Source organism: Thermobia domestica, chromosome 5 (assembly GCF_964235325.1).
Source record: "Thermobia domestica chromosome 5, izTheDome1.hap1.1, whole genome shotgun sequence".
NCBI classification, from domain to species: domain Eukaryota; kingdom Metazoa; phylum Arthropoda; class Insecta; order Zygentoma; family Lepismatidae; genus Thermobia; species Thermobia domestica.
In genome coordinates this window covers 321,004,981-321,029,900 of record NC_137458.1, presented here as the reverse complement: position 1 = coordinate 321,029,900, position 24,920 = coordinate 321,004,981, and the positions used below count along the sequence as shown (strand labels likewise).

At 35.4% G+C, this 24,920-nt stretch overlaps 1 protein-coding gene and 1 non-coding gene across 2 annotated transcripts in view; both read right to left on the bottom strand.

Moving 5' to 3' along the window:
- The window catches only part of Drgx (Dorsal root ganglia homeobox), a 276,072-nt gene that overhangs the window by 31,522 nt on the left and 219,630 nt on the right, over positions 1–24,920 (bottom strand). The gene's annotated exons all lie outside the window — the stretch shown is intronic.
- TRNAQ-CUG (transfer RNA glutamine (anticodon CUG)) lies at positions 14,828–14,900 on the bottom strand. Its single transcript has one exon. It is a non-coding gene; the product is annotated as a tRNA-Gln (tRNA).

Sequence of the window (24,920 nt, the reverse complement as noted above, 5' to 3'; positions counted from 1 at the left end):
CTATTTCTTCCCTCTGTCAAAGTTCTGGTTTCTTGGAACTTTTTGATTCCGCTTCAACTCACTATCATTTTATAGTCTCTCTCTCTTTTTTGTTCCCAGTTATTGACCTCGAACTTACAGGTCACTGATTCTTAGGCGAAGGCTGAGAGGGTAGCAGAAAACTGCATCAGCATGTTCTTCTATTAATAGGAGAACAAATAGTAGAAAGCGAAGGAATGAGAGAAAGCAGAATACGATATAACAGAGGTAATTTTACTTCAAAGTAGAGATTAGCAAAGCACGTTAATATTTAGACGATTTTTAAGTTCACTGTTACCAAGATCACAAAATGTAGATACTTGGTTCCCAACTTGAGGAACACGTCTCCTGCGGGAGATGAGAAGCGAGCAAAGAGGCGGAAGCTAATGACAGAAATAGGTATTGAGTAAAAACTATGGTTTCATTAACAGCAAAGCAAGCAAAAAATAATACTGCACTTATATGACATGCAGAAGCCTTGCTTGCTGGAAATAAATAAAGATGTGTGAAAATATTATTATTATTATTATTATTATTATTATTATTATTATTATTATTATTATTATTATTATTATTATTATTATTATTATTATTATTATTAGGGTACAGCGGGGTAATTTGAATAATTTCAGATATTTCCTCATGTATCTCAGAAACTGTAATTGGTATTCACATACAAAATTGTGAACAAGAACTTTGAACCTTACTATTACTTAACAATTTTTTAAAAGATAGTATCTGGGATACGTCATTGTGAAATTTGGGTATTCAATTTCCCCGGCGAAATTTCAAAAAAAAATGTAAATGCGAGGAGCAATGTGAATAACGAATGGGGCAATATGAATAACCAACAAAATAAGCAAGTCTTAAATAATGAAAATATATATACCTAGAAATAATGTATAAACTATTTAATAGTTAGATTGTAAATTCTACGGCAGTCGATATATATGCCAATTTTAAATGAAAAGAGATACATAAATTGTAAATATGAGTCACCTGTCGCCATCTTTTTGAATGTACGCTAAAAGATTTTGTTAGGAACACTAAGGCAAACAGCCGTAATAGGTTAATTCTTTTTCCTTCGTTCGTATTTAACGTCAACGAGCACAAATAAACTATTTTCGACCTTCCGCACCGACACAGACCGTGTGGAACCATGTTTTACAACGCTGGCAACGAATCCAGTCTCCCTTTCTAGCATAATGTTTCGAATAGTAATTAAGAAGGCAAAACCCGCAATTTCATGTTTGATCTTCATTGCTGCAGCCATCTTTAGACTTAGGCCTGCGTCTTCGATACTGGAAGAGGTAGAGGGTATCATTTTTCTACAAGCTTTCATTTGTTTTCTTGGGAAGTTCTGTATTAGCACTCTTCTTTCTTGTAATATTCTTGGATTTTGTTGTACCCGATGCTTGCTTCTTTCTTTGGAGTTGTTTTACTCTCATTGCCTGAATACAGTATTTTCAGAAGCCGAGTGGCATAATTTTCCTGTGACATCTCTTCTACACAGAAACCTTTTCTGGGCTGGAAGCACGTGTTGTAACGGGTTCATCTGTAGGCTTTGTTGGGGCAACGTTTTGAGAACCATGACCGGAAGAAGGCGCGTTGTTAAGATTTCCTTCCGTGAAGACTGCTCCTCAGAATGTATAACAAGGCCATACGTTTCCTAAGGGGCAAATCGAAACTCTTCACTAGCTTGTGTCTAAAGGGGTATATGCCGGTACATGAAAACCCATTAACCGTCAGTCTAACAAGAGCTGTCCGCTTCCAGGCTTCGGTGAACAAAATGCAGAACTGAGATTTACTAATCACTGAGCTCGGGTTTTGGTGAATCCAGGTAGTTACCTCTTGGTGGTAATTGGTTTTAAGGGCCTTAAAAACAGAGCGATCGAGTGGTTGTAATACGTGTGTTGTGTATAGAGGTAGGCAAAGCATTTCGATGTCATGACTTTGTCGGAACTCTAAGGACGAAAGTTGTGAGTGAGATTTATGTCCGTCCAAAATCAACAAAACCCGGCCCGGAACTCTGTGTTCGTTAAGTGCTTAATAAACTTTTAAAAAATATCTTCATTAATATATCCACTTTCACTTATGCAGACAAATGATCCACACGGGAGATGGGTTTTAAAGTCCGGATTTTGGCGTACACCTTTGAATATTACTACAGAAGTTATAAAAGACCCTCCGGCAATGCAACATGCTATTACCGTCACATTTTCCCCACGATCTACAGATGTTAAACTGATTACCTCTTTTTTTTTTTTTTTTTTTTTTTTTACCCTTTTCTGTAAGAATTTTAGGGAATCTGTTAGTTAGAGGAAGTCTACTTTCGTCCATATTGTAAATACGGCTAGGATGGTTATGGAGATCATATTCGTTCATTAATTTTCCCAGTAATTCAAAATAAGAATTCATAGTTTCCTTCTTAACACCAGAAGCTCTCACTTTTGACAAATCTTCAAGTTTTCTCAAACTAATATTATTTCGCTTACAAAACGTTTGACATCAGTCCTTCCCTGTCATTTTAGTTTGAGTCCAGGATTGAGGAATGTCAAGTTTACATTTAGACACATATAAATATGCCGCTACACGGACTTCCTTCGGAATAACTCCCAACCCCCCTGGATTCTAGATATTTTATCCTATACACTAGTTTTTCTCTACATCACTGGAAATCACGTTTAGCCTCCCAATATCACCGAACGATATTTTAGACGTATTGCCTACAGCTAGTACCCTCTCTCTTTATATTTAACTCATCTGTATAAGCTTGTGAAACGGACATTAAATAACTCCGATGCTCCTAGTATCAACATGTCACCATTAACAATAATCGCTTATCTTTCTTCTTATAATTTCTGACCATTTGAAACGAGAAAACATTACGAATGCTTGATCAGAACCGAGGCATAAACAAATATAAAATAGTAGGTGTATAGTTCTAATTGCACTGGTATTCAAATTGCCCCGTTTTGAATTAGAAAAATTGCCCCGCAGTCGACGAATATTCCATTCAGAACGTGGTATGGAAACTGCTTACTCTGGATTCGTATACACTAGTTGGCTTGAGAGTACAGTATATCAACGCACCACATGCTAATAATACGATTATAATCCAGAGCGGTTTAATTTTATCCGGTTAATAATAAGGAAAGCTTAAGGAAGCAACGTTGAAAATTATAACGACCTAAAAAAAATAGACATATTCGTACTTAACCTCGCAGCAAGCAAAAAATCGTGTAGGCCTTCAGAACTGCAGGAATGGTTTGTATTTCTGAGAGCGACTTCTACAAACCACCACCTAAACATCCACTGCAGGTTCACTAACATGGTGATACTCGTTTACACTCCAGCCAGCAAAATGCTTAACATTATTCAATTTCCCCGCCTATTCGAAATACCCCAATGTACCCTATTATTATTATTATTATTATTATTATTATTATTATTATTATTATTATTATTATTATTATTATTATTATTATTATTATTATTATTATTATTATTATTATTAAAGTTCTCAGAACTCAATGCTATATTTGAAACCGCAGAAGGTGATAGAAAGCACATAGAACCAACGAGCATACTTCAGGTTTACGAAAGAGGGCACCAGGCAAACAAGGTTGAGAAACCTCTGATATAGATGATAATGATAATGATTGTTCTAAGAAAGTTGCTACAAATACATATTAACATATCTTTAGATTCGTATACACATATCCGATAACTTGAATACTAAATCCTATTTGATATATCTTGAGGATAATAAACTTACGTTGCTTTTCTTACAACTAGTGAAGTTCTTAAGTGCAGAGAGAGAGATATTAAATTGTATAATTAGTTTAAAAACCGGGAGGAGCGTCGTCTGCCGGACTAATTAATGCGTATTATTTGATAAGCTAATAGCAACTCCGAAATCCACATTAATGTGCTTTATCCAAGAAGCTCATAGAGTCGAAATTCTGAAAATTTTATTTTGTACACAGTAACTTCCATAATTAGGAGTCGTCTCTGGATCTTGTTCGCTGGCAACAGATAGACAATGCATAATGAGAGTCTGAATCTTGCTTACCTAATTGGGTCACAAGACGCACAATTTAATAGCAAATGTTAAATTGTCTCCGATGCCATTATGATGCATGAATAGAAGATACAAGCTCTTTCTTTTTAAGGAAAAATAGTACGTACAATGGAGAATCAAATAAAAAACAGTACAAGAGGAAATCAAATAAAAATTGGACCAGAATCAAAAGAAAAATGATAAAAGGAGGAGAATCAAATAAAATGAAAATTTCCAGTTTAACCCTTTTTAGAATTTCCACTTTTCGAGGTAAATTTTAGACTTCAGTCAAACAGCTACTACTTTCTTACGCGTACCATTTATTGTAGGGTCATGGTTAATATCTCGTATTGTTTTTAAATACCACGTCAAAATAAAGCATCTTTTTCAACGGTAGCATTCATTTGTTCGTATTATACACCAGAAACGGAAAGATAGGGGAAAACCAGGAGTTTTTTTTTTTTTAGAAAAATAATTCAAAAGATTTGCGCCCCTCTACCCCCGGGCCTGGATTCACGTAGGGATCTGAAAATTTCTTGAAAAATACGTAATTATGTGCACAATGCGTGTGCAAAATGTCAATCTGGTATCTTGAAAACTAAGGGCGTGAAATTTTTTTTGAAATCTGCCTTAGGAAAAAATGTCACGCCCCTCTGCTCCCACTTGGTGCTACCAAATTGACCATCCGGTTCCAGAATGCATCTGGAGCCTTCTTTCGTCCATGTTTGACTTAACCAATGAAAGAAACAGGCTGAAATGCCTGTTATAGGACCTAAATAAGCGGCCAAAGACAACATTACGCTATGGCAACAAAAATTACCATAAATCCTAGAAAGGGTAACGTTCTACGCTTATACTTCAAGGGTGAGGGAGATAGTAATGAAGAGATTGAATGGAATTGTGGATTGAAAAACGCAGGAGAAAACGGGAGAAATCCAAGAAAACCTACGCACATGATATTTGTCCACTACAAAATTCTTCTGGCACGAGCTAAGATCAAACCAGAGTGTACACACACAAGAGCTGAGCACTCTACCATTAAACCACTGCACTCATGAGAACGAAATGAGGGACGGTACAAGGGAAAATCAAATAAAAATTGCACCATTAAAAATAAAATTATAATAGTAAATGGGGAATAAAATGAAAATTAGTACAAATTTGAAAAAAGAGTAATACAAGAGAAAATCGAATAAAATTTATACAAGGGAAAATGAAATTATAATTGTACAGATACTACAACGTGAAAACAAAAAATAGTATGAAAATCAAATTAAGATAGTGCAAGAGGTAATTGAATTAAATAAAGTGCAAGGAAAGTCAAATGAAAAAAAATAAAAAAAAACATATTCAAATTAAAATGTTCAAGGGAAAATAAAATAAAAGAAAGTAAAAAGGCAAGAGAAACAAATGAAAATTAGTGCAAGGAAAAACAAAATAAAATGGTACCAACAACAATTAAAATATGATATTAAAGGGAGAGACAAATGAAAACTAGTATAAGGAAGAATCAAATAAAAAGTAGTACAAAGGAAAACCAAGGCGATAACTGCTGTAATGAAATAAACTTACAGATAGCTATAGTAGAATTTGAAAGTACACCCGGATAATTATTGAAATTTAACTTAAGAAAATTTACACATAAATAATGATTTAATAAAAAGAATAGAATCCATTAATATGAGTAAGAAGAAAGGAAACTAGGAAAATCACTCAATATAGCTTATGAAAAGTTACACTATATAATGATTTAATTTATAAAAACAGATTGGATCCATTAATAAAGGTGAGGAGAAAGGAAACTAGGAATATCACTCAATTAAACTTATAAAAATTTACAGATAAATAATGATTTAATTAAAAAACAGATTGGATCCATTAATAAAGGCGAGGAGAAATGAAACTAGAAATATCACTCAATTAAACTTATGAAAAGTTACACATATATAATGATTTAATTTTTAAAAGAAAACATAGAATCCATTAATAAAGGTGAGGAGAAAGGAAACTAGGAAAAGTACATAATGTAGCTTATGAAAAGTTACACATAAATGATTTGATAAAAAAAAACACAGATAGAATGCATTAATGAGAGTGTGGAAAAAATTGAAGGATTAAACCAAGATAACATACAATTAAAAGAAAAAATAAATGATGTAACTTATAGGTTAATGAACTTCAGCAATATAGTAGAAGAATTATAGTAGAAATACTTAGTATTCCGGAGACATTGAGTGAAAATGTTGTAGATAGTTAAAAATGTTGGTGAACAACTGATCATAGAAATAAACAATGAAGGGGCAGATGCATGCTACAGGTTACAAAAGGGTCCAAATTAAGAGCCAGCTACTATTGTCGTAAAATTTGCAAAAAAGAATGGTAAGGTATTTTGCGAAGAAGATAACCAACGAGAATTTTAAATACAAATCAACTCGAGTACATTATCAATAATATAATATACATATGTCATGATTGAAAACCATATCGTAAAGGAATCTTTGCAAAGGCAACGAAGATAAAGAAAACAAAAAACTTTGCATATTTATCGGTTAAAAATACTGACGTAAAGTTAATGAAAAAATAAATCAATAGATGATGTCGTAACAGTGTATTACGGATATCATACATAAATGGCTAATATCTATTGTAAGGAAATAGTTGGTTATTATCAGAATGTAAGAGGGCTGAATACTAAAATAAATTAGTTTTACGTAAATCAATCTCCTTCGGACTATGATTTAATTTTTATTACAGAATTATGGTTAACGGAAAATGTTAATGATTGGGAGCTGATATCTGATAATTATAAAATGTATCGTAGTGATAGAAAAGAGAAAGAGTGGTGGGATTAAGGCTGCTGTAAGGCACAATTTAATTTCAAAACAAATCAGTTTCAATGCAAATCTTGATGTAGCATGTATTGAAAAATCTTATAGTACTTAAAGCTTATTATTGTTGTTATTAATTGTAGTTTTTTTATCAAATACAAAATCAGATGATATTTGATATTATTTGAACTAATTGAAAAATATTGTATTTTCAAATTGTACTTTCTCGATTTTTGGTGATTTAGTAAAATGAGGCATTGAGAATAGAACACTGCAAAATGTTATTAGTTTTGCATAATCCAACTTTATATGATGATGTTAAAAGTGTTAGTGGCAGGATATTGGATTTGATAGTCAGAGTAACGTGAATGTTAAAATTATGGAAGAAGAATTATCTTTTGTAAGGCTAGATAATTACCATCCTTGTTTAAGTATTTCGATCCGTATTTATTTAAATAAAAAACAATAAAGAAGAGTTCATATGTTATTTATAATTTCAAAAAAAAAGTCATCTTTTTAAAGCTTCGAGACACAATTCACTATTGATCATGAGGATATCAAAGCTGCAGTTGAACAGTTTTATAATAGGGTGGAGAAAAGTTTTGCTGAGACAATCCTTCCCCCTACGCCCCAAAAAGAGTGGATTAAAGTAGGAATTATCCGATTTGGTTTAAAAATGAAAATTAAATCTTTGAGTTTCACGTCCCACGGTTATGCAGCCGAGGTTAAAGGAGACGATGATGATTAGAAATGAATGCAATTGCGGAATGAATAAAGTGGAAGGAAACGGAAGAACCCGAGAAACGCACGAACACGGTGTTTGTCCACGACAAAGCCCATTTTGTGCGATGTGATCGAACCAGGGATCCCATGATACGAGGTGAACACTCTTCCACTGAGCCACCGAGCGCCACCGATTTGGTTTAATGTTGATATTATTAACACTTTAAAGAAATGAGGAGTATCATAGAAAACCTAGAAAGAAAACACATTATAATGCGTTCATGTTTAAAGAAAATAGAAAAAAACTTAAGAAGCTGATTAATAAAGCCTACAGATAACGTATAAATCAAATACATTATAATGTTGAGAACAATAATCAAGCTTCTTGGATGTACATTACGGATACAGAGAAGAAACAATAATGTTTCAATGTTAAGATCTTAGAGGGAGCGGAATTAAACACAATTAAGGAAGTTGTAGATGGATTTGCTACTTATTTTAATTGAGTGTATGCAATATCTTGCAGTAAGTTACAGGGTTGCCAACTTTGGAAAATTTCCGGCACCCCCTTAAAATTCCCTATGATATACTGTAGGTAAAAGTGTGAAGTATCTCTGTTCGGACCCATCCATGGGAAGAAAATGTATTATCGTGGATAAAAGTGCATTAGCATCTATATTCTGCATATCTTTACTACATTCGCTAATATGCTTAATAAATACATTGTGTTATAAATGAGAAACTGTAATCGATATTAATCATTTTATTGTATTTGCCACTTCTTGAAAATTATCGATACATATGAAGAGAAGTATATTAATCCTTACTTGACAATTGTGGATTTATGAAATGAAATTTACTCTTTAAACTTATACTGCAACTACAGGAAATTGCTTTAAGAAGTCCTAAGGAAGGAAGTCGGAAGTTTTAGGAAAATTATCATATGCAGCAGCTAGGGACGTGAAACTAAACAATACAACAAACATTGTACTAAAGAAATGCCTAAGAGTTATTTGCCAACAATCGATGGACGATTTAAATTTATCATTATGTTTATGACGCACACTTATGGCAAATTATACACTTGTGTCTCTATTTTTGAAGACAATGTTTCACAACAAACTCTAATTGTTATCAAACATCTTATGTTAAATAAATAAAAAAAAACTGCCATAGATTTAAAAAATATCTCTTAATATATAATACAACAGCTCGTCCGTGGCTAAGAGGTTGGCGTACGTGCCTTTGGCGTGGGAGACCCAGGTTCGATTCCCGGCGGGAGCTCATGTGGTTCGGATTCCACGTTAATCAGTAGGTCTACGTCTCATATAGCCTCGCTGCTGAACGGGACGTTAAACTCAAAATCAACTCAACTCAAGCAATTTTTATTTGTGAAGGTACTGTTGAAGAATTTCGATATTCAATGTTTTGTTCTGAATTACTGATTTCAAAATACCGGTCATAAAGGGATTGGTAAGAAGTTTGTACCGGTTACCGGTCTCAATCAAAATAACAGCATTATTTCTGGCCAGGCCGTTGAAATACCGGCAAATTGGTAACCCTAGTAAGTTAAGAACATGTAGATCACAAGAAATATTAGTTAACGCATATTTACTTATTTCGTCAATTAATGTTGATGAGTATAACGACGTGGTTAAATAATTAAAATAAAAGAAAATAGCGGGTCCAGAAACTTACAAATGAAACATTATTTTTAGATACTGAATATCAGGACTGAAACTCACAGCCTTTTATATACAATTGAACTTATTCACTTATAGTGTTACATCACCGAAAACCTTTCATGTATTGAATTTGAAATATATGCTCTTTAAAAATTTTATATTTTAAAGTGCAGTAAAGCAATAAAAAATTGCATTTTCGACCACAAGAGTGAATATATAACAGCCATTTTCGAGAGCTCCGAGCTGTAAATTGAGTATATTAAAAAGCATTAGTTATTTCTTCTCCTAAACTCCACTCCTCACCAAAATATATATTTTTCAATTTTATGAACCTATATATAGGCAATTGCCCAATGCTTTTTAAATATGTACACATTCACTCATGTATGCAGTGTTTATTGGTTGTCTGTCTGTGTTTGGGATTTATTATGCCCTCTGGTGAAAAATAGAAAGCTCAAGCGGGGAAAATGGGAAATAGGTGGATTTTTTATTTCTATTTTTATTTTTTTGGGTAGTTTTCTAAAAAAAATAAAAAAGGCATGAAATAAACAAGCAATTGGGATTTTATAAAACATAAAACATTCGGTGACAGATTTCTATGCTGATTTCATATACCCTATATGCTATGTATACAGCCAAAAGAACGAAAAGGGAACATTTTTGCAATTTATAAACTATCACATCTCTTTGATGCGTACCAATTAACTAATCAAACAGAAAAAAATGTTAATCAACTGTGTACACAAACACTCACACACAAACACATACACTTTACACAGTGAGGGACCAGTGGAAGGGGAAAGGGAAGAGGGAGGGGAAGAGTGTTAGAAGCGAATATGTAAACATGCGTATTTCTGGTCTGGAGGGTTTGTTTCCTATCATTTTCTTTTGCCGGAAACGTTAGATGGCGCGGCAGTTCTATGTTAAAAAAAAAAGATTCCTGGATAATCTTTCCTTAAATGAAAAGCTTTGTAGAATTTAATCTATCTTATTTCCATTTCTGTCTTATTTTGATTGAATAGTATGTCAATACAGTGTTTTTTTTAATGAAAATTTTGTCTACTATCAGTTTTGAGATTAACGGTGTTCTGTTAACGAAGCCATCTTTATTTTATAATCCACTGTCTGTAAGAACCCATCTTTGTCCAGTCATACTTCAAAACTTGGATAAAATAAGAGGAAGACAAATGTCTTGATTCTATTTCCTGGGAAATTATCCTCTGCTGTTATGTAACCCGCAGAACAAAGAAGTGGTGTGGGCTGCATAGAAGTAAGGCGTTCATAGAAATACCCCGCCAGATAAGAAAAATGAATAACTTTCACCTCCTCACACCCCAGAGCCAAAAATCGAATAAACTACTTCGTACACGATTAGATCTTATACATATTTATCTATGTATCGAATTTGGCTTGTGTAAGTTGCTCCTTTATATGTGAAATTTAGTACACAGACACATACATTATATTATGTACAGCATAAGTTTTAAGTATAGATTGATTTATACGAGGAATTACTTTTTTAGTTTCTTTGATAGAAACTGGAATGTTAACTATATGGATTTCTTCTACGAGTCTAGCGTAATGTCCATTAATTAAAAAAATGAATTTGCATTAGATATGAATTCAACATTAAATATATTAAATTGTATTATTACGTATTTAAAATGACTTAGTATAGAATTTAGTTTGCATGAAGTAAAGAATATTTAAAACAGGTTTGTTGAGGAAAATTAATTAAAAAAATAAAATTCAAGTGCATTTCAAATGAAAGAGACAAGTAATTCCCCATTTAAATCAATAAGCTAAAATCAAAGATGGTGCAGGTGTTCCACACTGTTAACCAGAGCAGGTATGATAGTACGTTGGGTACACCAAAGAATGCCAACACTTTCCGATTGGAATATACCACTTTCTGTGGTTATAGTTTAAGTTAAAATGAAACATTTGAGTCGAAGAGTCACTTCGAAATCCAAGTAGAATATCAAAATGGCCGCCATGAGCAAAGGTATTGCCTTTTTAAAGTAGCTATTGTTTCAACGCTACTCATCCGAATTTAATGATTAATACCGCATTCTGTTAATAATAAAACAGTCTTTCAACTGCACAGTCGCTCATGTCCATATAAAGTATGAGAAAAGGTAAATTTTGGGAAAATCGGGAAATTTCTCAGGAAAAATTACCTTCTTTGAAGTTTGGGGATCTCCAGAGCGACCATAGGAAAGAGTACGTCCCACGATTATTCCTATTATTCTAAGAGAGACAGATGATTAAGGTAAGTGAATGATGATGTAAAATTGGTGGAATGAAAAAGTGGGAGGAAACAAGAGTACCCGGAGAAAGACCACGGACACGATGTTATCCACCACAAACTTACTTGACCAGGACCCCACGCACCAGATATAAGCGCTCTATCATTGAGCCACCGAGACCTCACATTTGTTTATGAAATATGAACAAAACTATAAATAGGAGTTTCCAAACAACTTAAAGCTCCTAAATTCATATTTTTTCATAGGGTACCAAATCCACAACAGTGGCAACAGTGATAAGAATCTCTTTTGTCCCTAAATTTGAACTTTAGCAACAAAGACAGTATACTGTACATCTTAAGGTCGTAGGTTATGCTAAATCTTCCTTCAAAAGCATAGAAATAACTTGTTCTATATTATGTAACAGACATTCATTTTTGTTTGCCAAAGGAGAACATTCTCAAAATGGGTCAATCAAGACAGGATTTATGTATGAAAAACGTTGAAATTCAACATATCTTTTCACCACTGAAGATGTATGTACGGGAACTATAGGGTAAAGTGAAATCCGAACCATAACTCCACAAGTAAGCAACCTTATTTGAAACGCACAGAAATTATGGGTTCTCGGGATACTATGCCCAGAAATCATGGGACTCGGGACACTATGCGCAGAAATCATGGGACTCGGGACACTGCGCGCTGAAATCATGGGACTCGAGACACTATGCACAGAAAACACACGCCTTAGACATTTCGACATAAGGGTCATTGATTCTGAAAGTCTTGAGACTGGTTCTCGGACTCAGTAAATATCAGCACCATCCCTGTAAACTAATATCGATCCAGAGCCTGAGTCGGAACGATTGCGAGCTAAGGTCGAGCGACTGCGAGCATCATATACCGTGAGGCTAATTGAGAGGGCAAGATCCTTGGGAACAGCAAGCCTAAGTCCACACAAGTCCAGTGAGCCGGAGCATGGGAGATGGTGAGGGTTAATGAGGACGAAAATATTACTTGAGGATGAGGGATAATGAGGTTTAGAATAGGTTTAGTGAGAAGGAGTACTAGTAAAAAGAATGTTGCTATTACAGGTGACGGTAAGAGACAATACTGCAATCTGAAGTTGAGAATGAAGCACTTTGAGGACTAGAGTATAATCTGGGGGAGAGCAAGTTAGATCAGAATACAACAGTCACATGTAAGTTGGTTACACATACACATGAGATCAAGGTAATCACAATTACAAACTACAATGCAATTGATTACGCATAGCAAGCATGTAAAGTGGACATGGTGCGCATACGAAGTGGTGCAAGATGTTTGTTTCTCTTCCCCTTACATCTATACTCTTCCTAGTTCCCATCCTGGTTTCGATATTAGTATTTCTCTCTTTTTCGTTGCGATTCGGTTGAAGATAATTTATTTAAAACCCCATAAATATCTGCATTATTTATTCATGTTAGCTTACCCATTTTGTAAAGAGTAGCAAAAGGGGGGAGAGTTTGTAACAAGCATTAAAATGCACGTTGGGGACGGGTGGGGAAAGAAGAATATACGAATATATATATATATATATATATATATAGCGATGCTTGGTTTTGTCTTTATCATGAAACAAGCAATCCACCATGTATAAAAGCCTTCTATGCCGTAATTAAAATCTGAAAATGAGGGTTGAGTGTGAGGGGCTGCTTTTTTTTTTTTTTTTTAGTTTACTTTTAAAAATGGAGACAGGATAGGACGAGGAGGGGCTGTGATAGGTAGAAACGAAGGGAGAACCGATTTATCTATATTCGGTCCCTCTAGGCAACATCAGCTTGCCGCCAGCGCCACAGTTACCAACACACAAATATTTAAAATGGCGGGTATTATTGCCTCCCCTTGCCATTTCCGTCTTTAATGTATCCATTTGAAGCTAATAGGCTTAACGCAGAGCATCAGGGCTGCTGCGCGGAATGCCGGGAACGAGGAGGGAGGGATTTGAGGTAGAGGGGGTAACGATTTCAGCGGGTGGTGGGGGTTAAAGCGGGAGGGGGAGGAATATTCTCGCTGAGCCTGGTCCCCAGGGTAAACTTCGGAACTCTGACTACCGACCAATTAGCAACTGCGGGCTAATCGCCTTCCCGCAACTAAAATAAACACGTCGCCGCGTAAGCGCTACTAATTAGGGCAATTACAATGTTAATGAAATTACAACCTGTAATAATTAATTGGGGAAGCGACAAATGTGGCGCGCGGAGAGGACCGGAGGTTTCCAGAAACTTCCCTCCCCTCCCGTTGCCGCTAGTTTCTCCCGATAGATTCGCTAACTAGTTTCGCTCTATACTTTACCCTTCTCATAGAAGTTTCACGAGGATACATTTTAGAGAAAACAATACCACAAGAGCGGCGGCGGTTTTCTCAAGAACTTCAACAACGGCTCTTTTCAGGGACAGATTTACAAGTAGCTTTTTAAGTTAAATTTGCGAAACAAACTAGTCTTCCTTCATTTATATTCTTTCTTTCACTTCTTATTTTAACGTAGTGGATTAGTCTTTTAAACTTGAGATCATGTATGGTTATATGGTTAGAACACCCGTCTTTAGCGCGGGAGTCCAAAGTTCAATTCCCGGTGAGAGCTTATGTGCCTCTGATTTCACGTTAAGCTGTAGGTTCACATTTCCTACAAGCTCGTTGCAGAAAAGGGATACTGAACTCCAAATTAAGCACGTAAGTAAATGCTCCATTCATTATAATTGCTTTCGAGAGATATTAACAAAAGTTCTTGTAATAAGTCAGGCAGGAGATGGCGGAACCAAACTTTGGATGGGAAGACAATTCTTAAAAAACTCGGGCTCGATTCCCAGCGGGAGTTCATGTGTTTCGGATTCCATGTTAATCAGTAGGTAAACGTTTCATATAGCCTCGCTGTTCAACGGGACGCTAAACTCAAAATCAACTCAACTCAACTCAATTCTAAAACGAAGCAAAGAATTACTTTCGGATTCAATTAAATTGAAGAATTCTGTGGGGCATTGCTTTGCTATTCAAAACTCGAATGGCTATATGGTTAACACAATCGCTTTCGGCATTGGAGGTCTGGTTTCGATTTTCCGAGAGAAAAATGAAATCCTTAAGTTTTACGTCCCACGTTTATGTCGACTGAGGACACGGTGATGATGAGAAATTAATGAAAATGTTGCAATAAAGAAAGCGGGAGGAAACAGGAGAGCCCCAAGAAGACCCACGCGCATGGTGTTTGCCCACCACAAACCTACTTGGCGCGAGCTGGGATCGAACCAGGGTCAACACACACCAGAGGTGAACGCTCTACCACTGAGCCATCGCGTCCTCGGTTCATGTCTCATATAGCCTCGTTGCAGGAAAGGGACACTGAACTCCAAATATAGCACTAAGTAAGTGCTCCATGTATTATAATTGCTTTAAACAGATATTAAAAGAAATACTTTTAATAAGTCAGGCTGGCGATGGCGGAACTAAACTCTCGATGAGAACATGTGTGCCCGAAGGGGACAGAGCTCCCCTTAGCTCACGAAAATATATACGTAATATAGCAAGCCACGTATATTAAATATATCAGAAATCCCGGACGCAATATAGCAATCATGGAGTGGCCCCCCTAGAAAATTTTCTTCGGACGCCACTGGTGGGAATAATCAATTCTAAAAAGAAGCAAAGATTTACTTTCGGATCCAAAATAAATTAAATAATTCTGCAGCATTACTTCGCTATTCAAAACTCGAATGGCTATATGGTTAGCACAATAGCTTTCGGCATTGGACACTTGGGTTCGATTCCCGGAGAGAAAAAAATGAAATGAAGTCCTTAAGTTTTACGTCTCACGGATATGTCGGCTAGGCTAAAGGACACGGTGATGACGAGAATGAATGAAAATGGTGGAATGAAGAAAGTAGAAGGAAACGGGAGAATTGCAAGAATCTCCTTCAACCCCACACGTACACGGTGTTTGTCCACCACGAAGCTTACTTGGCGCGAGCTGGAATGGAACAAACTATCTCTTACACCAGAGAAGAACGATTTACCACTGACCCAGCATGACCTGGGGGTAGATCTCAAGTGGTTTGGATTTCATGTTAAACTGTAGATCATATAGTTTTGCTGCTAAAAGTCACGCTGATCTTTCGATGCAATCCAACCAATCGAAATCACTTATTGTTCTTCTGTGATAGGACAAGCTCAGAAGCAAAGGAGTAGCGCAACGATGTACACTCATGTCCAAAATTATTGTCGCATGTCCATAAATATGTTGTTCTAGGAATATAATTTGATAACGAATTCGCCCGGTATTTCTTATGATGTTAGAATGTATGTAATCGGTAAAGACATGTATGTCGCAAATTCTATGTCAAAAGAGCAGTAAATAAGAACAATAAAACAAAAATAAAACTTTCTTGTCCATTTAGCAACAGTTTGTTTTACTCATTCTAATTTTCGTATTTATAATTCTTTCCCTATGAAATTTACCACAAATATACATTTCCAGTTTATACACATAGTATCAGTATTAAAAGTACCCTGCAAAATCATTATCAAATTATATCGTTTTAATAAGACAGTTATAGATATGCGACAATCATTTTGGACATAAGTGTACGTTGCTACAAACTTGTAACAGGTCAAATTCGAAGGGGAGAGGTGATTTAGGATTTAGGATTTAGGCTTCTAGGATTTAGGCTTCTAGGCTTTTGGCATCTATTTCTATTTAGCCCGTATGAAGGATGACGTCCCTCGGCAAGCACACTCTCCGATGAAAGGGAAGGAAGGTAGCGGCCTGAGACCTATAAGTTAGGTACCACCCCAGCATTTTGTGGTGTGAATGAGGAAAATCCAGGAAAACCTCTTGTAGGATGGCTGGCTTGAAAATATTTTTACACTTTTTCGACCGAGTGCCCCACCGGGACTTGAACCCGGGACAAGGTGAGAAGTGAACAGCCCATAAATTTTAAAATGACTTCCCTTAATTCCAATTAAATTTAATTCAAAATAATATTCTTTAAAACTGATTTTATTCTATTTTTAAAAAAATGCGTGCTTTTATGAAAATGTTGAAATATTCTTGATTCTATACAAGCACATACCTTTGCTATTTATTAGGGATGGCCACAAAGTTCCGGTTGAGGCGGACCAGTTTTCAGAACCGGTTCTGGAACCGATTCCGGACCTGGATCCGAAAAGCCGGTTCCAGAACCGGATTTTAGGAACTGGTTCCAGACCTGGATCCGAAAACCCGGTTCCAGATCTGGATCTAAAAACCCGGTTCCAGAACCGGATCTTCTAGAACCGGATCCGTTCAGACCCGAAAACCGATTCCACCAGGAACCGGTTCTGGCCATCCCTACTATTCAACTACATAGTCACCATACAGATTGAAGAGTTTTCGGTAGAGTGGTACAAACTTTCGTAGACTCTTTGTGTAGAAAGGGGCCGCCGTAGCTCAGTAGTACAGCGTTCATCTCTGGTGCACGTGGTCTTTGGTTCAATTCCAGCTCGTGCCAAATAAGCTCTCTGGAGGGCAAACACCGTGTGATTAAGTTTTCTCGGGGTTCTCCCGTTTTCTCCCATTTTTTTTCGTTCTACCATTTCATTCACTTCTTCTCTTCGTCGTCTCCTTTCGCCTAGACGGCATAATCGTGGGTCGTACAACTTAAAAAAGAAGATTTATTTGTGTAGAAATCTGCCGGCTAAAACTTCAGCCAGTTGAATATTGATATCTTGAAAACTTCACTGTCAATGAAACGTTGTGAAACAAGCCATCTTTTTAAATCAAGGAACAAAACAATGAAAAGAAAATACTAGGAGCAAAGTCTGGATTGTATCAGAGATTATTAAAAAAGTACTCATCGGAATTTTAGAACTGTTTCAACAGTTGTATGTGTCAAACGTTGTCATGATTCAGAAGGATTTCTAACTGTGATATTATTCCTGGTAACCGGTTTTGGACGGCACCGTCGAAGATTAGACTGTGTTTAGCAATATGCACCTGCTGTGATGTCAGCTGCAATATGTCCTTTTGTGTTGAGAAACCGGGTCACAGATCTCAGCTCACATTTGGCAGAATTTTCTATGACGAGAGTCATTTCAACTTACTGTTACTCGCAGATAGGCAACTCCACGCTCATACTGCTGTACCAAGCATAGAATATTAGAGCAAACTAACACACATACACAACTTTCTCAGTGTTACAAATCCTACCTTTAAAAAATCATCCTTTTTTTCACATGCGCCTCAAAGATGGGCACACTGGCTCAATGGTAGATCCCTCACTTCCGGTGCCAGAGGTCCCTGGTTCTTTCCCAGAACATGAGAGTTCGTGATGCGCAACATTGTACCCGTGGGTTTTTCGAAATTCTCCCGTTTCCTCCCCATTAAAATTCCTTCATAATCATTGATTTTCATCAATCACCCGTTTCCATTAACTTAAATAGTGTAATCGTGAGACGTTAAAATAAGATGTTCATTTTCGTGTGCTGGAAAATATTTAATCTATGAAACTAGTATTCTTCAGCCCTTTTTCCCATTCTAATCTTTCTCAGCAATTAGTCCAACATATAGCAATTCCGAATAATTATTTTGTTTAGAAAAAAATATAAACAAATGTCTACTTTTAGACTTAACTAACACAATGCCAGTTCGTCGCACGGGAAGAATACGTTTCATTTTGGACATAAAGGGCACCAAATCTGTCTTCAATCATCTTAGGGACCCCCCCAAAAAACTATGAATTCTACACTAATGTTGATCATTTTCTATTATTTTTACATATCACCATCCCTCCTTAGGAGTATTAATGGGGACTGAATTGGGACTTAAACGGATCGGAAGTGTCACTATTCGACACTAATATAGATCATTTTCGATCATTTTTGTTTATCCCCTCCCTCTCCCTCCCTTAAGTTGCACCGTCAAAGTGAAACAATAATAATAATAATAATAATAATAATAATAATAATAATAATAATAATAATAATAATAGTAATAATAATAATATAATAAACATCCCAGGCCCGAACCTCATCTATGTTAAAAATTCGATAGAGATCGGTCAAGTCGTTTAAGAGTTATTAAGTCACAAATATACCTAGTTCCCTTTTTATTTATATAGATCAGCGTTTCCCAACCTTTTTCAACTTGCGGCACACTACAGGTGTTACTTGGATTCTCACGGCACACTTACAGATATTATTATTTGTAAATATAAAACACAGCGATATTTTTCTTTTATTATTGATCTCACAGAGAAGAAAACTCTATCACTGGTTTTTCCCCGTGGTAAATCATTATGATTATTTTTCATTCTAATTTAAAAATAGAAAACAATTGCAATGAAATATTGGACTCAGGTTTTTAAAAATACGCTTTCTTTTTTTAAAAAAACTGTATCCAACCTTTTACTAAGAGGGATGATCACTAAATAACGAACGAACAAACAAATCTCTTTTACTCTTAAAATACAAATGTCGAAAGGATTGAATGATATTTTAAATTTTCAAGTTACGAAATAGTCTGCAACAATTAAGAGGCAATAATGGTCATAACAACGATAACAAATACTTTTTTCAACATTAGAAATGTACAGAATAGTAACCCGGTATGAAACTTAAAATTGTAGATTCATAGTAGAGGTTCATAGTAATGTGAAATACAAATATACATTTTGCCTTACGTTTTGCAATTTGATTGCTATAAAATTAGTAATTTTGTTTCGATTCCTCGCGGCACACCAGCGGCCCATTCACGGCACACCAGTGTGCCGCGGCACACCGGTTGGGAAACTCTGATATAGATAGATAGGTAGTGCGCAGAAAACCAAATTTGAGGGTACAACAGTGCAGATGTAACCTAAAGAGTTGGAAAATATAGTGCATGGGAAACAAAGACTTATCGTGAGAACAAAATGAAATGGAAATCCTACGCTAAAAATTCGAAGTACTAGGGATGCGCACGACACAAGATTTGTGGCTGTCTCGTCTCGAAAATATGCTGTAAAAGTGATGTCTCGACTCGAAAAATGCACATTTCTCTATTGGAAGAGCCGTGTCTCGACTCGAATTTTGTCAGGAAAATCCTGTCTCGACTCGTCTCGTGCGAATCCATACGAAGTACACGGAAGTACAACGGTACTAAATAAAAACTAGAAGAGATAGATAAAATCAATTTGTGTACAGTACATATATGGATACTCATACATCATTCATTGAAATCAGGGTTGGAAGATCATATTCTATTATCAAGGACTACCACTGCATAGCCAAATTGAATCCTCAGTTATTTATTGGTAATGATGTAATGTGAGCAGATAATTGCATAATGGATGGCAGTTAATGAAATATGCAACATCCAATTAAGGTATCTATTACACCTACGTTACGCTTCTTATGTAAGCAAGAACCAATTAGAAAGCATCGCGCTAATGGACGTAATACTGAACAATATTCTCCATTATTATCTTCGTGCTTGGGACTCAAATGCAAAAATGTTACGGGCCACCGAACTAAACTTTCTATCTCCATTTTCTTAAACTAAATGTCATAGTGCAGGCATTGTTGAAATACTAGCTGTAATGCGTATTTCTTGAACAGGAAGAATACGTTTATAGCAGTCCCAATGATCTAATGGATAGCACTTGTGCCATTTCTGCAAGTGATCCCGAGTTCAATTTCCGGGAGAGAGAACGAAAATTAAATTTCACAATAATTCACTTTCCTTAATCATATGCCCCATTTAGTCTAAAGGGACGGGGTAGCTCATTGTTGGAGCGCTCACCTCTAGTGCATGTGGTCCTTGGTACGATTCCACATTATTATTTAATTTTAATAACTGTATTTTAAAACTATTTTGTTTATTACGAATTAAATATAACTATTAATTTAGAAGTAGTTCACAGGTTTCCAAGACAACATGATACGTAATCAAATGCAGTTGAGTTCGTTCCTCCTCTAATCGTTGCCTTAACTTAGATTTTGGGGGAAATGTTATTCTGGCGACACTGTAGTTTCTATGGATGGCAATACTGAAATTTCTTCAGGTCCATATTTTCTGTTGTAGAATAACATTGTCTATAATTGTGGTAAGTTACATTTCATTATCTTCTTTCACTTATGAAAAACAGGCAAAAGAAAAATGGTAAATTTTGTATTATTTTTTAATATGGCAGGCTCTTAAGGAAAAGCGCAGGCCATTTCTTTAAAATCAAGCCGGTACACTTTTAGGTAGAGAAAATATTTAGAACAATTCAGTGAGGTTCAAGAAGAAATTTTTGGAATTCCTTTTCCAAAGACAAATTACATTGATAATAGAAATCGTCCATGCAACTTTTAATTCATTTTGTTTCGTGTATTATTAAGATGCCCAAAGTCCATATGCGGTTGGAAATGCAGCCAGAAGAAAAACAGAATCAAGAAGTTAAATGCTGCAGGCTTGAACACTAAAAAAGAAGTGTGGCGTACGTAAAAACGTAGGTTACATGTGTAAATCCTGTAGTTTTTGGACTTAACGAACAGCAAACGTATAACTGAACAATATATATTTTATACGTACTTTCTGTATAAGAATTCTGAATAAGTTTACTTTCCGTGCGAACGAAAGAACTATATATAGGCGGTCAGGATCTCGCATATAGATGAACGTATGTAACATACAGATGATGTATGTAACATACGTATATGTGTGTAATATACGGAAGACTGTTAGATGTTAGACATCCTTCAACGGTATGATGTAACATCTAAGCAGGAAAAGCATGTAGTGTATGAATAACGTATGCTCCGTACTAATTTTCGTAGTTAACATAATGATTCCGTATATTTGTAGCCCTACAATATACCGCTGTCCAGATAACGGAGTTTTCTCAGTGAAACATGGAGAAACCAAGAATAGATTCGTTCCGAAATTGGAACCGAAATATATAAATTCAAATGATCAACTTCCAGGGATCAATGAGAGAACAACGAAAACCGTGAATGATAAGAGTAATTCGAGTTGTGCGGCAAATAATTTATAATGTTTTGAGTCTATGTAAATATTTTCATATAAATGCCATGCAGTTTGAATGCTTCTGTTCATGTTTAATTTACCTAAACTATTTTTACAAACCGCATTATGAATAATTTGAAATAAGTTTGAACATATACGGGAGAGGGGGGGTGGAATGTAAAAATTTTATTAATGTTTTACAAGGTTGTGCACTTTTGTGTTTATTTTGAACTTTAACGATAGATCATTTAAAACAAACCACACCATGAATAATTAAAAAAAAAAAAAAGAGAATGATTTGTGCTTACTTTGAATCGATATAAAGATTTTTACGTAAGCCTCATTGCAAATATTTTAAGAAGTTTTAAATAGCCTATATTGTATCAATATATTTTAAATATATTGAAACTTTGTTTTAATACAGTACCTGTATATTGTTTACACAAATCTCTTATATAAAGATTCATACAAACCACAATATAAATATTAAAGTTTCAATACTTTGTTATGAACTGGCCTAATGTTTTCGTACACATTACATCATGAATTTTTTTAAAAAATTATTTTTAACTATGGAAAATTTTAAAAAATCTAACTTTATATGGTGAGAATGTAATTGTTAATAATTTCGATCCAAAAACAATGTAAACCTGTGTTTTACAGCAATTTACATCTTAAGCAAGTTATTCAATGCGTAAAGAAAGCTGTGACGCTTCTGTTTTCTAAATGATTATCATTAGAGGCAAGATTCGTTATGTGAAGTAAGTAAATTGTAAAATGAAGACACATTTACATCTACCAAAGAATGTACTTCTAAGCAGTGTTGGGTAAGTTACTTGTAAAAATGTAACGCGTTACAAGTTACTTTACTTTCTCTTAAAATGTAACGCGTTAGTAACGCGTTACTTGCCTCAAAAAAGTAACTGTTACTTTACTTCGAAAGTAACGCGTTACTAACGCGTTACTTTTAGGTCCGAAACTCTGAATATATGGAAAAAATCTTATTACTTCAGTTTTCCGTACTGCTATTACTACCGCTATTATTATTATTATTATTATTATTATTATTATTATTATTATTATTATTATTATTATTATTATTATTATTATTATTATTATTATCATCATCATCATTATTATTTCACGTTCTGAATCGATTTATGTAAATGCAAGGACAAATTTTTACTTGACAACTATATGAACATTTTAATGTAATTTAACATTGACTAAAATGCCATACTGAATTACTCGTAGGGATGGGCACGAGCGAATTCGAGCAAGTTTTCTTTGAAACTCGATTCGACTAGAAACAGACATCTTTGAGCTCAACCCGAGAACTCGGCTTGAAAATTTTCCTCCAACTCGACTCGAATTCGGGTCGAGTCGAGTCAAATCTGGTATATAGTTTCGAATACTCTCTTCAAGTATCTTACATAGACAAAATAATTATTATGAATGGTACTACTACTACTACTACAACTTCTTCTTCTTCTTCTATTATTATTATTATTATTATTATTATTATTATTATTATTATTATTATTATTATTATTATTATTATTATTATTATTATTATTATTATTATTATTATAAGAACACTGTGTATAAACATGAAAGATAGGCGGTTTATATATGAATACTAAAAAAGTAGTTGATTGCCAACCTCGGTAGTCGTGAAGTCTAGGAGTAAAGGACATTGTTCACGAGCTTCTGAATTTGGGTTGAGGGTCTAGGTTGAGTATTCGGGCTCGAGCCAAACGTTGTTAAAAGTTATAGGGCACTGGCCAAATATCTTCAAAACTGCTCGGCCCGGGTTTAGAATTGTCAATGACTCGAGCAGATCGGCTCACAGCTCATTCACTATCGACTCAAACCGAGAAGTGAGCTGAGCCAACAACTCACCCAACCGAGTCGGGTAGAGCCCTTCGCTCAGTTGAGTCGAACCGAGCAGATGACTTATTCCAACCAAGCCAGCTCGAGCCGATGGTTCACCCCAAGCGAGCCGGCTCGAGCCATCGGCTTAGTTAAGCCGAGCCGAGCTAAGCTTGTTATAAAAAAATCTCTTGTAGTCTCGCTATCGAGACGAGGCGAGATGCGAACAGTGTCCCCTCTCGTGAGCAACACTAAAAGTATTCCATATTACTGCTTAGCTTACATTTCTCATGGCTTTCGCTTTCCAGTGTAATCAGCCCATGATTTCAAAACGAGTTAAAACGAGCGAGCCACTTATCAAACTCGACTCGACTCGAAACTCGACGCCAAAAACAGTGAATCCGTTCGGAACTCGTTCGAGAATATTACTTTTGACTCGACTCGAAACTCGACTTGGATTCGAGTCGAGTTTTAACTTGACTCGTGCCCATCCCTATGCGTTAGAAAAAATGGTTGCTTATTATTATTTTGCTAAACTAATTATATAATAATAACAATGTTGCTATGTAAAATTAAAAATATAGAATATAGAGAAACATTACACTACAACTGACGAAATGAGAACACATGAACTGGAGGTGAATCAAAATTGCCGATAACTCTAAAATCGATACATGCTTTTTAAAGCTAGTTGTTCCAAACTCTATAATCAACGGGACTTTAAAATATGCAAACTGATCTAAAAGAACCCTAATATTACATACCATCAACATTACATCAATAAAGTAGGCCTGCTCATCAGAACACCGTTTATTCATATTAAACCCTTACTGAATCTCGTTCATTATGGCACCCTAATTGTTGATAAATATTTCCCGCCGGGGCACCACTTTACTTTTAAATTCTGTTCAGCAGTGGCGTACTTACGGTTTTGTTTCGGTGGGGCTTTGAATGAAAATGTGAAAATTCTGCAAGATATTTTATATACTTTATTATAGTAAGTAAGATTTCGGGGGACTTAAGCCCGGAAGGCCCATCCCTAAATACACCACTGCTGTTCACCATCATCTTCAGCTTTTAAGAAAAAGTATTCTTTCAAATGTTCGAACGATAAAAAATTTTCGTTCTCCATATTTATAAAAACAACACCATTCAAAGTAAAATAGACTACCAGTACCATTGCACTCGTAGTTCACTCACAGAATGTATTGATTTGGAGCTGTCAAAATCTAAGACAAAATCTTCCAGGTGCTTGCAATCAGTACACGTGATTTTCCCTGAGGCTGTCCTCATCTTCTAAAAGCAGCAAGTGGCACTATATTTTGTTATGTAAATAAACAAATCAAATTGTATCTATGAATGTATTTGCAAGCCTACCAACGTAAAGTTCGTAAGGCGAAACGGGAAGATGCACATCGAGATTTCCCATTCCACCTTGCATTAAGATGAAAATTGATGATAGGTTTTACATGCTAATTTCATTGC